The sequence below is a fragment of the Magnolia sinica genome, chromosome 18 (genome assembly GCF_029962835.1).
Source record: "Magnolia sinica isolate HGM2019 chromosome 18, MsV1, whole genome shotgun sequence".
Taxonomy (NCBI): domain Eukaryota; kingdom Viridiplantae; phylum Streptophyta; class Magnoliopsida; order Magnoliales; family Magnoliaceae; genus Magnolia; species Magnolia sinica.
The window spans coordinates 53688398-53704960 of NC_080590.1; the positions used below are offsets into that span (position 1 = coordinate 53688398).

The following is a 16563-nucleotide window of genomic DNA, read 5'->3' on the forward strand; positions in this document are numbered from 1 at the left end:
TGATGCATATGAGACCCATGTGTAGGGCCCACATGTTATGTATTTGAGGCCCATCTGCAGGGCCCACCTGTTGTGTAAATGAGGCCCATTAGTGCGGCCTATTGATATGGCCCACTTGATGTGTATGAGGCCTATTAGTATGGCTCATTAATGCAGCCCACTTGATGTGTATGCGGCCTATTGATACAACCCACTTGATGTGTATGAGGCCCATTAGTGTGGCCCATTGATGCAGCCCACTTGATGTGTATGCAGCCCATTGATGCAGCCCACTTGATGTGTATGTGGCCCATTGATGTAGCCCACTTGATGTGTATGAGTCTCATTGAGATGTATTTTCGGCCCATGACATGTGACCCATTGTGATGTATTCGAGGCCCATGTTATGCGGCCTGTGGTGATGTGTATTAAGCCCATGTCATGCGGGCCATTGTGACATATATTAGGCCCATGTGAGCGGCCCATAGTGATGTGTATTAGGCCCATGTGATGCGCACCGATGTGTTGTATATGAGGCCCACATGATAAGGCCTAATGTGTTATATTTGAGGCCCAGGCATGAAGCCCATTGAGATGTATTTGAGGCCCAGATATCAGGTCTAATGTGATGTTTATATGGCCCATGGGATGTCCATTGAGATTATATATGGCCCATCATGATGAGGCCCGTTGAGATTTTATGTGGCCCACTATGTTGTGTATGAGGCCCTTGTGTGAGGCCATGGGCCCACTATATGTTTGGTCCTATGAGAGCCACTCCTTGGGAGCAATGTTGGTTAAATGTCCACATTGATGGGTAATGATGGTTAAATATCTACATTGTGACCCTCCCTTAGTCCCTTTGATTGGCCAATTGTCGAGGTCGATTATCGAGGCTGATTCCGATTGTCGAGGTCAATTATTGAGGCCAATTCTGATTGTCGAGGCCAATTGTCGAGGCTGATTTTGATTGTTGAGGCCGATTTTGATTTCAATTGTCGAGGCTGATTCCAATTGTCGATACCAATTCTGATTATAGAGGTCGATTTCAATTGTCGAGGCCGATTGTTGAGGCTGATTTTGATTGTTGAGGCCAATTATCGATGCCGATTCTGATTGTCGAGGCCGATTATCGAGGTCAATTGTTGAGGCTGATTCTGATTCTGATTGTCAAGGCCGGATATCGAGGCCCAATGTGATGTATATGCGGCCTGTATTTGAGGCCCATTGTGATGTGCATTCGGCCTGTGTTTGAGGCTTAATGTGATGTATATGCGGCCCATATATGAGGCCCATTGTAATATGCATTCGGCCCGTTTTTAAGGCCCACTGTGATATATATGAGGCCTATGTAATGAGGTCCATTATGATGCAATTGAGGGCCAGGCGATGGAGCCCATTGTGATGTATATTAGGCCCATGTGAAAGGCCCATCATGATGTGTATTAAGCTCTTGGGTGAGGCCCATACTGTTGTATATTTGGCCCTTGTGTGAGGTCATGGGTCCACTATATGTTAGGCTCTATGTGGGTCATTCCTTGGGGGCAATGTTGGTTAAATTTTCCCATTGTCGAGGTCGATTGTCGATGTCAATTATTGATACCGATTATGAGTATGTGACAGCATAACATCATGATACATGCCCATATGCATCATCTGCATGTTTTTTATGAGAAGTGGTTGACTATTGCATATGTCATTGGGTAGGTTGTTATGAGACTCCCTGATAGGAGGAGGTTATCTCACATGAGCGCACGGTATGCACAAGATTGATGCATGAATGGATTGTATGACTCATGCATCTTACATTGTGTATTGTGATTACTGTACGCCCTAGCGACATATAGCCTCCATAGGCATATTATGGATGACCAGATGGGACACCAGAAATCTATTATTAGCATCAAGCTGCCATAGATGGCCCTGTGTGAAAATACCTAAAATTTTGAGGCCAGGATACGCCCCGACGTTGATATTGAGTGGATACATGAGTGTTCGAGTGCCGAATACTAGGAGACCACATCTCCCACTATGTTGTGGTCGGTTAAGAGGGGGTGTGGCTTACCCGTCCAAGGGTAAGGGGCATAGCTAGGCTGAGTTTGACCAGCTCGTGAATGGGTCTGCTATTGATGTGCCGGTTAGATATTGGTTGACTACTGGCCAGGTGGATAGTGAGGTCTCTTCCACTTGCATGGTCGCATATCAGTAGATGACGATTGCATGTAGAGTGTACTAGACCCTGGTGATGATCCCAGAGATGTATGGTCTTGATTTGTGGAGCAGAAGTTACGTACTCAACATTATATTCATTCATTCACTATCCACTTGGGTTGGTGGTGCAAAACTAATTGTTATGTGTACTTTCGTAATGACCAGGATTTTGGTTGGGGCGCACAACTAACCTGAGATTAGGAGCTTACCACACTGAGTCTATCTATCCAAATTTAGGTATGAGACTGGTTTGGATAGAAGTCCTTTGTGATAGACTTCATAGCCTATGATACCACATACTATCATCCTAACTTCACACTGTAGCTTGGTCATTTTATTCGCACCACATATTGCATATTGCATTACATCCTCGGCATATGGCATTTTGGGTTGCTATGTTTCTATATTTATATGACATAAATGAGGCCGATGATATTCGTAGCTCTTCCAAATTGCATATTGTATTGCATCCTCGATATCTGATATCTGGTTCATTATGTTTCCGCATTACATAGCCGATTTACATTACTTTCTTAATATATGACATTGGCTTGTGATGTCTTTTCATTGCATATCCTGGATGAGGTTGATGATATTTTTATGGACTTGTCAGTATTTTCACTTACTCTGATATCGTATGATTCATGATCTTACTAGTATTTTCGATATTGTATGATTATGGAATTGTATTGGATACTTAACACTTACCTTGTGCACACACTTACACCACCCTTTAAACCTTTTATAAGCTTATGCACGATAGATGTGTGCAGGTGATGTTAGGTTGCAGCAGCGTTGAGCTTGGAGAGTGCGACGGTCTTCTGGAGCTCTGATTTCGATATATGTATTTCCCTTTCAGTACTGTATTCAAATGTTTATGTTAGTGGATATGTGATGATAATGTTGCCTTTATGATTTGGGTAAACTTGTGGTTATGCTTCTTTGAGATAAATGTACGTTGGAAAATCCTCCTTGTAGGATCCCAGGATCGGAATCTAGCGTATGCATGCTTGGAGCCAAGAATAGGGTACTACAGAAGCTGTTGGTACCAGATTTGGTGATTGAAAATTTTGTGAGCCCGGTTTTCGAGTATGGGGTGTGACACTTTAGCTACAGTATCCCCAGGCCTTACAATACTCTTAAGAAGAACTTGAGTCACATTAGTGCAACTCGTAGAATTCTCTTATTCGCCAAGTCTCTCTATAAATGATAAATTAATGCCAATCATCATATACAGCTCGAACTATGTGTAATTGAAAATATATTACACGTAAAAATATACATGTATATATTATAATTACCCAAGGGGTTGGAACCAAGTGGCTTGATGATGAGGAGGGTTGGTTCAAGTTGGGATTAGCTGAAACACCTAATAATGTAGCTAGATTAATGCTTGGATTCGTTATGGCAGCCATAAATGTTGTCATAGTTTCTCTTAGTGAAGATATTTGAGCATCTCTATCAGCCATAGTTTCTCTTAGGGAAGATATTTCAGCATGCAATCCCTTATATTGTTCATCTCTCTTCTGAGCATTGGAGGCCATCCCTTGGGACTGGATACTGTGAGATGTTGTGCCCCATATATCAGAAGGAGAGGGACCTAACCCGTAAGTATGGACACGACCATGTTGTTCGTCACCCATGACTTTCGAGTATATCTTTCCTCGCAGTGCTGTTCTGTGAAGCCTCTGGTTGCTGCAAAGTTCGTTAATTTAATTGTTCCTACAATTAAAAATCACCAATTTAGATTGTATAATGCTAAAAGATTAAACAAAATAAGAAGATACATATACATACCATTGCTCTTGATGAGGCCTCATCCACAGGCATCCCATTCTTGCGTATATGTGTCAACAAGAACATATCTACTCGGGTCAAATCCTCCCCACTGGTCCACTTCTTTCGCTATCATTATTTAAATAAGTTATATATCAGAAATATATTGACCTCAAATTATCAGGTGATTAATAAAAAATTACCTCTTCATCATGTATTCGCGCAAAGCTCTTCGTGCTTGCAGCGTGGTCGATACGTTGTTTTCTCCGATTTCTCGTATTTATCTTATTACGGGCCTAAAATATGACACATCAACAGAGTAATTTATGAAATTTCAATAAAAGACAGTTGTGTAATTTCATAACGTGAAGGATTTAGTAGCTACTCATCACATATCTTTCCCTCTTCAGAGTTCCAAAACTCAATGAGGACCTTCCACTAATCCATATGGACACTCTCATTGAGGTCTGCCAGCCGTGCCTCATCATTATCATGAGGTGAGTAATGGAATTTCTTCAGTTCGCACTTTCAATCCCTTCATTTTTTACCAATTGACATCAACACCTAAGATTTAATCTCTTTATCAAACTGAAACTTGGACTGCATCACATGAACAAAGTAGACAATCACATAATGAACAAAAAATAAATAATAAAATACATAAAACAAATCACCATTACCATTACAAATTCGTACATATCATCCTTCTTCTCATTTGGCATTGCCCTCCAATTAGAATATGTAAGGGGTGCGTAATCCCTATTACGTGCTATTGTCACCAAAAAGTTTGTCAGCTTGCTAACATTTTCATTAATGGGCTGCCCTAGATTGTTGGTGGTAATAAAAATGCGTTGCCCTTCACGCATGTTCCAAACTTGATGGCATCGTGTGAGGCCTTGACTCCTTCTCTTCGTGAATGTCAAATCTATTGAAAAAAATGCACATAAATAATATGCAGACTTGTATAGTTCATTAGCAAAAAATACATTAAAATTTTAAGGATATTATAACCAATGCATAACATACCACTGGAAGCATCCTCTAATGAATCAACTGCCTGGTGTGGATCTTGTGGCAAACTTTGGGAGGGACCCGCCATAGGCAGGGGAAGCTGGGGCTGGGAAGGACCCGCTGTAGACTCGGGCAACAAAGGCTAGACTGGACCCGATGTAGCCGGGGAAGGCTGATGCTGGGAGGGACCCGCTATAGGTTGGGGCAACTAAGGCTAGGAGGGACCCACATCAGTCTTGGGTAGCTGAGGCTGATTGATTCCACCAGTCATAAGGCTTATCGGTCGCCTAGCCGTCGCTTAGAACGAGCATGTTTCATATTTTAAGAAGAACCTGAGTTACATTAGTGAACAGATGCATGTTGATAAGACGATTCAATTTTGAATAAATAAATAACAGAACCATATCAAAAAAGACATTTTAATTTCTATTTCATACATTAGGAAAACATGGTACTTAAGAAATCAATTATTGTACAAAATGTCATCTCCAATGGGATCAGATAACTCAGTATCATCTATTTGTTCTTCTACCATTGGCTGGGTGGGTGGTAAATATGTGACGATTGTTGTACCATCGACATCTATCCTTTATCAGCTAACAGTGTCATCACTCGGGTCCTCCAAACATTGATCATCGGAGGGCGACATGCCTAAGAATGTATCATCATCATTTGTAGACTCTTGCCCATGCATCTCAAATAAGTCTCTAGGTTTCGTCCTCATTACAACATGCCAATCCTTCTTGATGAGGTCTTGTACGTAAAACACCTGCTTAGCTTGAGATGCGAACACAAATGGTTCATCAGACAATTGTTGACCTATATGGCATAATCGTTTCAAATTCACAAGCGTGAATCCCAAGCCATCCTTCTTAACACCCCTGCCTTAAGATAGAACATCAACCCAATCACACCTAAATAATACAACTTTCCGAGTACCACAATATTCCAGTTCCATGATGTCCGTCAATACACCATAGTATGTTACATCTCTTATAATAGGATTTCTATCATTGACACTTGCGAAGCTTGATGTCTTTGCAGTCACAACAACTCCACTATGTTGAGTTTCTTTTTTCTCATGATCTTTGGTGTGAAATCTGAAGCTGTTTATAATAAAACCCTTATATCTTCTTGCCATAATAGGACCCCGAGCTAGCCATCTAAGGTCTTCTGAAACCCACTCATTCCTTTCATGGCGCAACTGTTCAACCTATTTAGATACTGAAAATATTCATTTAAAAGCTCATGTTTGAATAATAAAAAATAAAAAAACATGCACATGTCCTTAAACTTATCAAATTGACTACTTACACGATCACTAAACCATTTATAAAATGTATCATTGTGAATATGTTCTATGTCCCTTGGCTATGCACGACGATTCATCTGCTTAACGACATTCATATGTTCTCTATAAAAGTCATTAGTTTTAGAAAAATAAAAAAATAAAAAATGAGTAAATTTATCTATGTATAAATTAAGTCCTATAGTTGGCTTACTCAAGAAATGGGTTAAGTTCATGGCAGTTAAATAGGACATCGATGTGCCTATGCAAATGTAACTTTATCTAGTACACAATCCTGAGACTTCCCTAATGCATGACTTACTCATGGGAAAATAGAGGATTATTCTTGTATAACAGTGTTACCATAGTCATCATTTCGTATTGGTCGATTAAACCTTATCTCTATACCATGCAAGTACCTTGAGCAGAATGTTAAGCATTCTTCCGCCAAGTACCCTTCCGTAATTGATCCCTCGGGCCGACTTCTATTACGCGCATATGACTTTAATGTGAGCAGATATCTGTGATCACCAATATTAAAAAGTTTAGAAATATATGGTCGATTAGCATGACTAGCATAACATGGCAAATAATTTTAATTTCTAAACATTAACACGCACCTCTCAATGGGGTACATCCATCGATATTGTACCGGTCCAGCTATTTTTGCCTCGCCTGCTAAATGAATGGTCAAATGCACCATAATATCAAAAAAAGCTGGTGGAAATATCTTTTCTAAATGATAAAGTGTTAACACAATTCAAGATTCCAATCGGTCAAAGTCTCTTACTCGACCAACTTTGGAACATAATTCTCTAAAGAAACCGCTCAATTCAAGTAAGACTGAGGCTATGCTCTTCGACAATGTTGTTCGTATTGCAATTGGAAGTAGTTGCTACATCATAATATGACAGTCGTGGCTCTTGAGTCTTGAAATTTTGTGCTCTTTGAGATGCACACAATGTGAAATATTGGCTTCATAACCATCTGGAACTTTCACCCGCTTTAAGATTTTGCAAAAATCATCATTCTCACTTGGTGACATAGTAAAGCATGCGGGTGGCAAATATGTCTTGTTAGATGAAAGCTACTTTGGGTGTAATGTTTGTCTTATACCCATATCTTGTAGGTCAAGACGTGCCTTTACACTATCCTTCATTTTCCCTGAATTATTCAACATCGTCCCAAGCACATTGTCACATACATTCTTTTCAATATGCATCACGTCCAGATTATGACGCAATAGATTATGCTCCCAATACGCCAAATCAAAGAAAATTCTCTTCTTTTTCCAGTTATATCTTTCTTTCTCATTGTCTTCTCGTTCTCTTATGCCCATGACTGCCTACAGTCTTCTTCCCAAAGGTGACATTAATTCCCTGCAACTGGGCCAACACATCAGAACCAAATAGTAGAGTTGGTGCCTCGCTAAATTCTTCCATGCCATCAAAGGATCTGCTATTAGTTCTAAACCTATGATCATATTCTAAAAATCAACGATGACCCATATAAAAAAACTTTCGACCATGTTTTAACCATTTAAACGAAGTGTCCTTATTACAACAAGGACAAGCGAGATGTCCTTTAGTGCTCCATCTAGACAAGTTTGCATATGCAGGGAAGTCATTGATAGTCCACAACAATGCTGGATGCAATCGAAACGTCTCATTGCTTGAGGCATCATAAGTGTTTGCGCCAACCTCCTACAATTCCTTCAACTCATCTATCAAAAGTTGCATATACACGTCAATGTCATTACCGGCTCCATAAGGGCCAGGAATAAGTAAGGACAACATGAGATTAGGTTGCTTCATACACATCCATGGTGGCAAGTTATATGGTATTAGAATAACAGGCCATGTGTTGTGAGCAATACTCATTGTCATGAATGGATTGAAACCGTCAGCTGCTAACCCAAGTCTAACATTACGACCATCCGAATAAAAGCTTGGGTGGTTGTGGTCAAAAGTTTTCCACGCTGGGGAATCAGTAAGATGCCTTAATATTCCATTGTCGGTGCATCCTACTTCATGCCATTTCATAGAGGAAGTTGTTTTTGATGACATAAACAACCTTTGAAGCCTTGGTTTCAAGGGAAAATGATGCAATATCTTAGCTGGAATTTTTCGATCCTTTGCAGATGAAGAAGATCCCTCATCATCTGACCAATGTTCAAGCATTTTCCATCTGGAAGTACCACATATAGCACATGATTGCTCATTGATGGCCTCCTTCCAGTACAACATACAATCATTGAGACATGCATCAATATTCTTATATTTAAGGCCCAACTCCCTAATGATCTTCTTGGTTTCATAGAAAGACTTTGGCAACATTTCACCTTCGGGAAGAGCCTCCTTCAACAATTTGAGTGACATGGTGAATGATTTATCACTCCATCCACCAAGGCACTTTATGTGATATAGTTTCACAATAAAAGAAAGCTTAGTTAATTTCTTGCAACCTGGGTACAATTCCAGATTAGCATCTTCTACCAATTTGAAAAATTGTTGTGCTTTAGTATTCTGCCCCTATGTAGGTTCGTATGGCATGTGGCCTGCATCACTCTCTTCACCATTTAGATTTGAAATACCTAACACATCATGTAACAATCCATGCATATCATCGTGTGGATCTGGATTATCACCTACGACATTTGTGGTGGCTGGCATGGAAGAAGACGTAACTTTCCCATGGAAACGCCAATAGGTGTAACCTGTATTAAATCCATCACACACGATATGATCATATGCTACTTCTTGAGACACCCGGAAGTTATTGTTACAGTTCTTACATGGACATCGGATCCTCCCTTTATTATTTGCATTTGTAAATGCAAAATCTGTGAATTTTGCAACTCCATTTAAGTATGCGTGGCTCACCCTAAATCATCTAATGAAATTGGAGGATATGTCAAAAGAATGCATCTTGACCACTAAGCCACAACAACTAAAATGAAAAGTTTCTAAATGGGTACCTTGGCAGATGAATCTAACCCTTATCCATAAGTATCATCCTTAGCCACTCGAACGGGTTAGTGAAAATACGCTTTAGGCCTGACAAAGCTTCCTAATATAATTTAAACAAGCCCCATTATCATCCGTTCATTTAGCAAAGGAAGCCAAGTTACATGACAATTTTTTTTTTCAACAGGATTCTCTGTGACAAACGAGATACCTACCTACATACTTATCACTAACAATCTATCCCCAAATGACAATGATTTAGGCATCTTAAAGAATCATTAATGGTATATCCAACTAACTGACTCAATCAGCCACCCATCTAAGACCAGATAGATTTTAATGCTTTCAAGTTCCCATTTAAATGCGCACACCGAAATTCTGGCAGCATCTCCCCATGTCTCTCCAAATACGTTGATCTTGCATTTGATTCCTATGCCAATTATCCACACATTGTGAGGATATTTGATATTATAAATAAATGTAAGAAACGTAACTAGAGAGAAATGGACAGATACAACCCAGAACAAGCATGTGTATTTAAATAATGGAACCGAAGCATTTTAATCTATCAACCTTGAACTGTCTATACATGGGACAATTTGAGAATTTCTATGCATCCAAAAGCACACTATATCTATGCTTGGCCACATAAAACTCTCAAATGGGCAACTGATTATCCTATTATTAAAAAATTCCAATTCCATAATCAATCACAACAAATATTCATCATTTACCTAACTAATAACAGAATGTGTTTAAACTGAAGAAATGAATTTCAAAATTTGCACATGTAGAATTGAAATAATTAACCTAGTACTATCTACTACATACTAGTAACATACAAGACTGGGGCACCATACCATAGGCTACAATAATAACATGTCCCCCTAAAAAATAAATCCTCCAGGGATAACATATATATATATATATATATATATATATATATATGTGTGTGTGTGTGTGTGTGTGTGTGTGTGTGTGTGTGTGTGTGTATTGTAAGTTGTTTATTTCTATTATCAATTACAAGTATATTCATCATCTAACACACTAGAAATGAAGCAATAAAAATATAATTAAGCAAGTTTAATTAACAATTATATTTTTAAACATGAATTCTTATTACTTAACAACTAAAAAAATTTAATTTTGAACTAAAGCCTATATGTAAAGCAATAAATAAATGTGGAAATAGAAACTGGAGATATTTGCTATAGTAGGGCCCCAAATCTCAATGATTCAGACACTATATGATGGGCCCCACTTCTACAAACTGAAAATAGTCTTGGCATTGCATGATAAATTGTATGATACATGAAGATGTAAGGGACGAAAAAAAAATCAGGCCATTCCAAAACTCTTGAGCCACAAAATGTTTTTATACCATCCAACACATTCATCGGGCACACACTACCAGGATGAAAGGACACAAAAAATCAGACCATTCCAATACTCAAGTAGGCCCACCACATGAATTTAGAGGTTTTAGGCATGATTTCATGTTGTTCCCACCATGACTTGCTTAAGATTTCAAAGAAGTATTTTGGTTTGATGATGATAACCATTCGATATGTGTGTGTATGCATGTCCATCATCGATGTGTCCAAGTTAAATAGGCTTTGTCTCTTTCATATCTGCTCCTCATTCCATCTTTTTTCCAACAATAACAATATTGAAAAATTTAAGGTGCCAAGACTTCGGATAAATGCTAGAGAAAAAATAAATCAGGAAGCATAAATCAAGTGTAAAAGAAGATAGAAAGGCATGTAAAGGAATATGAACCTAAAATCAATTGTGGTGCCTGAGAAAATTACCTCCTGCTGAAGCTTTTCTTTTAAAATTTTAAGATCTTCTGGTTTTATTCCTCGCGAACTGCATGAATCAGTATTCATTTTGGTGGTAACATTAGTAGCAGGAAGTGACCATGAGTAGAGAGCTTGTGATGGCAATAGGCTGGCTTTCCATTTTAGGAGAGCCTCTCCTGCCGTTGCAGATGATATTGTTGCATGGGAAGAAAGAAAGGGTAGGAAAAAGAGGATAAAAGCAAGGGAGAGAGATTTACGTATGGCCATGGTTGTTGTTGCTTATGGTTTGTTACAAACTCACGATGAATATGGGTATTTATAGTAAACGGTTGATGCTGCTAGATCAATTACTATGTCCATATTGTATTTGACACACATGCAAGCACACCATATTGACTGCCTCAATTTCTGGACCCTAACTTAGATAAGGAGTAATAGGTAAAATCAGATCCGTTGGATCTATCTGGCCTCTGTATGATGGGTATTTGTTCGTTGTATGCAGCTCCTTTACACTTTGTAGAACACATGCATGCCACACCATCTAGACTGTCCCAGTTTTTGTAAGGATAGGCATATTTTAGACATTGATATGATGGACCATCCACAGTTTCTATCATTATTTTAATGGTTTGGATCACAACTATGTCCAGTTGCACAGAGGATTAAGGTCTGACCGAGGAATCCGGCATGACCCATGACACAAATGAAAAAGTAATATTAGTTTTTTGCCTACAGTAGTGTCCACGTTGACTACACTAGCACATAATTCTTTAGTAAAGTAGTGTCCTTGTTAGAAGGTATCATATAATGCTCAGACGGATAGTTTCTATGGCGCGTTGGGGTTTTCAGTTTGTAAAAGTTGGGACCATGGTTCAATGATTGAAACTGTAGATATGAATGGTGGCCACGAACCAAAAATGCCCCAGAAAGGAAGATTCTAGCCATTGAGTCTTTGGCCTTCTGGGTTGAATGTGGACCATTGCTATATTTTCTTTCTTAACTGTCCATTTGCTGGCCATCAATTGGACTGGATCTTCCAATTTGGGAGCTGTGGTACATCCATGATGGCTCCCATCATATATCAACACTTTGGATGTTGTTCTCAATTCCATATTTTAATATCTTTTCCTTTTTTTTTTTTGCTGATTTTATGGGGAAATTTATTGCTTCATTAGTTGATGTTCATTCTATACGAAAGGTTCAGTTTTTTTAATTAAAAGAGGTAACTCCATGTTTCTAAATAGATCTGTTCTAAAGTGTGTAAGAATTTGGTTGCCACTACCATGAACAATGCTATTATATTGGACCTGAATCTCTGTGTCATTACTTATTGTGCTGACAAATTTTGCTTGTGTTTTAGACGTGGGATTTATATTTTGAAATATTTTCCCCTTTAGTTGGACAGTATGTAGTTAGAATTTATGTGTTGCTTGTCGAGTTGACATTGGTGAGAATTAGTTAATTGTTGAGTTGAACTAAGGTTTAGGACCAGTTATGGTGCAAAGGAAATATGTCTAACTCACTTTATAATTCTCAGTGCATAGGCTTTAAGGTTTATTTGGTGTATATTTCCTTCCATTGATTTAATATAGTGTGCTTTTTTGGACTAAGCACTTCCATGTTTCCAATTGTTTCATTTATTTATTTTTATTCAGGAGAACTTTTGTAAGGTGGCAGACAGCATAGAATAAAACAGAGGTTGTTTCTGTTTTACCTGAGATACGCCTTTCTATTGGGAAAAATGATGGTGGGACAGGCATTTGAACAGAAAATGTTCCTGTAGTTATAGCAGCTTCAGGAACAAGCTTAAGGGTAACAGAAGTGTTTTTCCTGGAAGTGCTCTCCACTGACATGCTTAGTGTAGCTGATAAGTCCAATTGTGCAGGGGAAATTGCTGGCATGAGAAGGCTATATGAGAGCATTGGTGGTTTCCAAGCAGTTAATTCACCATTTGGTTTTGGACTGGGTTCTGGCCTCCAAAGCTTGAATGCTGGACCATCTCCTCAGCAACCAAACCTTGAAAGCAATTCATTTGGTGAGATTCTTCTTATGAAATGCTAGATGAGCACCCAATGAGTCTTGTTCCTTTTTGGTCTACTCCCTCGAGATATTTTATCCCTAATTCACAAGATCTTGGAGGTACTTCTCATCTGAGTTTATAGCATATGAGCAAGCTGGTTTTCATCGTGTGCTTCTTAAAGAGCTGTCTTATCCTCTTAATTTTAGAAAACTGTGACCAGGGAATCAGTTGTTATTTCTGGTGAATGTTTGAGACTTATATTTTAGAAAGCTGGTTTAACTGGTTTTCTTTAAGAAACCTATGGTTACAGAGGTTTTCTCTTTAGCAATTCATCCTTATTTCAGTTTAATTTCAAGAACTCATTAAATTATATTAATCTCATTAACTGTTCAATTTTATAACGATGAATTGGAAGCATAGTTCTTGCCTCACAACCCAGGATTTGACTTTATTTTGAAGGGGACCAAATTTTAGAGATTTGTTTTTTTTCTGTGATATCTCGTATGAGTTGTGACCTTTGCATTTGATCCTGCCACTATGGATGCTCTTTGCAAATATAGCTGCAGCTTAGAAAATAATGAAGAACCATTGCAAAACCTCCAAATTCACTTGGTGGCCTCTACGATGGTTGGATCGGCTTGTTCTTTTGGGGTGTCCCATGTTTTTTGTGTGTGGAATGCTTCAAATGTAAATGCATACGAGTCTTTGGATGGGGGAAGAGTCTATTGACATTGACATGTTATTCTGTTTTGGGTAAAGATTGCTGGTTGAGCAATTGGAAAAAATTCAATACAATCAACTTGAGCAAGGATGAGAAGCTTACAATGCTCTGATCATGCATGTATGTTTCTCAATTTAGTTCTTATTTATGTGGATTTTAAAGGCAACTCACTATGAAGTATGGTGTGGTTTAGTGCCCCTCCATACAATTCTATAAATAGTTTTCTTTAGAGAATGGTGTGGTTTAGTGCCTGTCCTGTAATTATTAGTTCATATGCATGTGCTTTTGTAGATCTCAGTGGCATAATTGATGTATAAACTGTTTCACAGTTTTCTATGATTGAATTTGCGTTTAATCTAATCATCATTCTCGTTTTTTGGTTTTCTATCATCGCAGTGGTGCTTGTGTCACAGTAGTAATAGATAGCATATTCAATGAAGGGAAAAGACCCAATCCACCTACATATATTTGGCACATGTATTGATAATCTGAGCCATTCATTCATCTTAAGGTCCACCAATCGACCATTTACCAATCATCATCCTGATCAGATAATCCTAGCCACTAACTACAGTTTAGTGATTTTATACACTACTTTTTCACATGGTTAGAATTGTGTGGTCAGTGTAATTTTCAGCCTATGATCCATTCACATTTGTCTACAATAAACCAACAGTTCGGTTTATCAAACACATGCCATATATGCAGTAAAATGAAAGGAATGGACTGGATCTTCTTAAAAAATCAAGTAAAAAACAGACCCAAAAATCAAAATGGCAAGAACCCATTTCTCAAGACAGAAAATTCAAAGGACCCATCAAATAAATAAATAAATAAAAGAAGAAGAAGAAGAAATCCTATCCATATATTCCAAAGCATAGATACAGATCAAATGGTGGAAAAAAAACAGAGCAACGTATCGGTACTCTGTTGACAACTCCAATGGTTGAGATAGTAGCAGCTAAGGCTTCTCAAGCAATGGCTTCCGTGGATTAGGCGATGTAGAGAGAGAGAGAGGTGTATTACGACGAGGAGGGCACGGCCGAGAGATCAGCGTACTTCCTCTTGCGGGCCTTCTCGAACTGTGGTGTGTTCCGGCGAGAAGGACGGCAACAGCCGAGAGATCAACGTCTTCAACCAACAATGGAAATGGAAGCCAGATCAAGAGAGGCCGGAGTGGAAAATGGAGATCGAGAGACGTTGGAGAGAGAGAGAGAGAGAGAGAGAGAGAGAGAGAGAGAGAGAGAGAGAGAGACTTTCAGTAGGATATTGCAGGAAGGAGAGAAGAGGGGAGATGGGTTTTGGTAGAAAAGAGGTGAGAGAAGAAGAGGCACGATGGATTTGGGATAGGTGCATGTTTTGGATATTAGGGGATAGGGTGTCGCACGGGATAGGGCTTTAATTTGGATTTTATTTTATTTTATTTTATTTTTTATTTCAAAGCAGCGACGATGGCCCGTTTTGTACACGAGAGGCCACATAAAAACGCCCCTCATTTCATCTACAGTGGCAGTTTGTTGTGGCTACCTGTGCTAAAAATGCCCCTAATAGCTATATTTTTATAGTGTACTAACTTGACACTAGCCTTATTGAGGAGTGAACCAGGGACCAAGTTTCTTCTAATGTTAGGCATATGTAAGACATCATTCAATAACAGTCTTTCCAGAAGTGAGTTTCAGAAGTACTTTCCCTTTTCCTACAACTGGAGATGTTTTAGCATTACCCATGAACACCTGTTCATCATCTCTTGATACTTGGTAGGAGGTAAACATGCTACGATCCTTACACACGTGCCTAGTTGCACCAGTATCTAGTACCCTCTCTAAGTTGTTTATAAGGAAGACTTCTGACACCATAGCTACTACCATGTTGACTCATTGCCAGTTTCTTTAAGATTAGCCTGCGGCTTATCTTTATTTTTCTTAAGCCTGCAGGTTTTAATATGATGTCCAGGATTTCCATAGTTGTAGCAATTTCCATTTTTCTTGAATTGATTGTTTGCATTCTTCTTTTTGAACCTACATTCATTTGCATAATGTCCAAGTTTGCCATAGTTATGACATTTGCCATTTTTCTTATTGTTTTCCCGACTTGATCTACAAGATTCGCTTTTGAATCTATCTCATTTCCATTTTCTTTTTGGTCCTTGATTCTATTGGCCTCCTCTATTCGTATGTGTACGATAGTGGTTTCTAAAGAAATACTGTTCTTTTTTATGTTTCATTATATTCTTATATTCTTTCCAGGAAGGTGGTAGTTTTTCTATCAGTGCCCTTGACAGAAACACTTCATCTAACTTAATTCCTTCCGTCGATAGTTCATGAACTAGATTTTAAAAATCATGAATCTGATTAGTGACAGGTTTATCATCTATCATTTCATAATGAAGGAAATTAGTGATTGTATGTTTCTTAGCGCCTACATCTTCCAATATGTACTTCTTTTCTAAAACAGTCCACATGTCTTTAGCAAACTCGTAAGAAACATATACGTCATATAGTCTATTGGACAAAGAGTTTAAAATATAATTTTTATAATTATTTTCATTTGTTACTTCAGCTTGATTTGCTGGATCTATAGTAAATGATTCAGACAAAATGTATGAAACTTTAAGGGTGGTCAGTGCGAACATCAGTTTCTGTTTCTATCGTTTAAAGCATTGTCCAGCGAACGGTTAGATTATGGCTAACTCAGCAGAAGCATTTACTATTACTGTAGCCATAGTATATGTAATTCAACATTTCGATTTCAAGATTATTGGAATATTTGGTTGAATTAAATAGACTATT

The 16563-nt window shown here is 38.4% G+C and overlaps 1 long non-coding RNA gene across 1 annotated transcript in view; it reads left to right on the forward strand.

Moving 5' to 3' along the window:
• The window catches only part of LOC131233446 (uncharacterized), a 38230-nt gene extending 24393 nt beyond the window's left edge, over positions 1 to 13837 (forward strand). The window contains exon 3 of the long non-coding RNA XR_009165247.1: positions 13813 to 13837. This is a non-coding gene — a long non-coding RNA (uncharacterized LOC131233446). The remainder of the gene's footprint in view (positions 1 to 13812) is intronic.
• The last annotated feature ends 2726 nt before the right edge of the window (positions 13838 to 16563 follow it).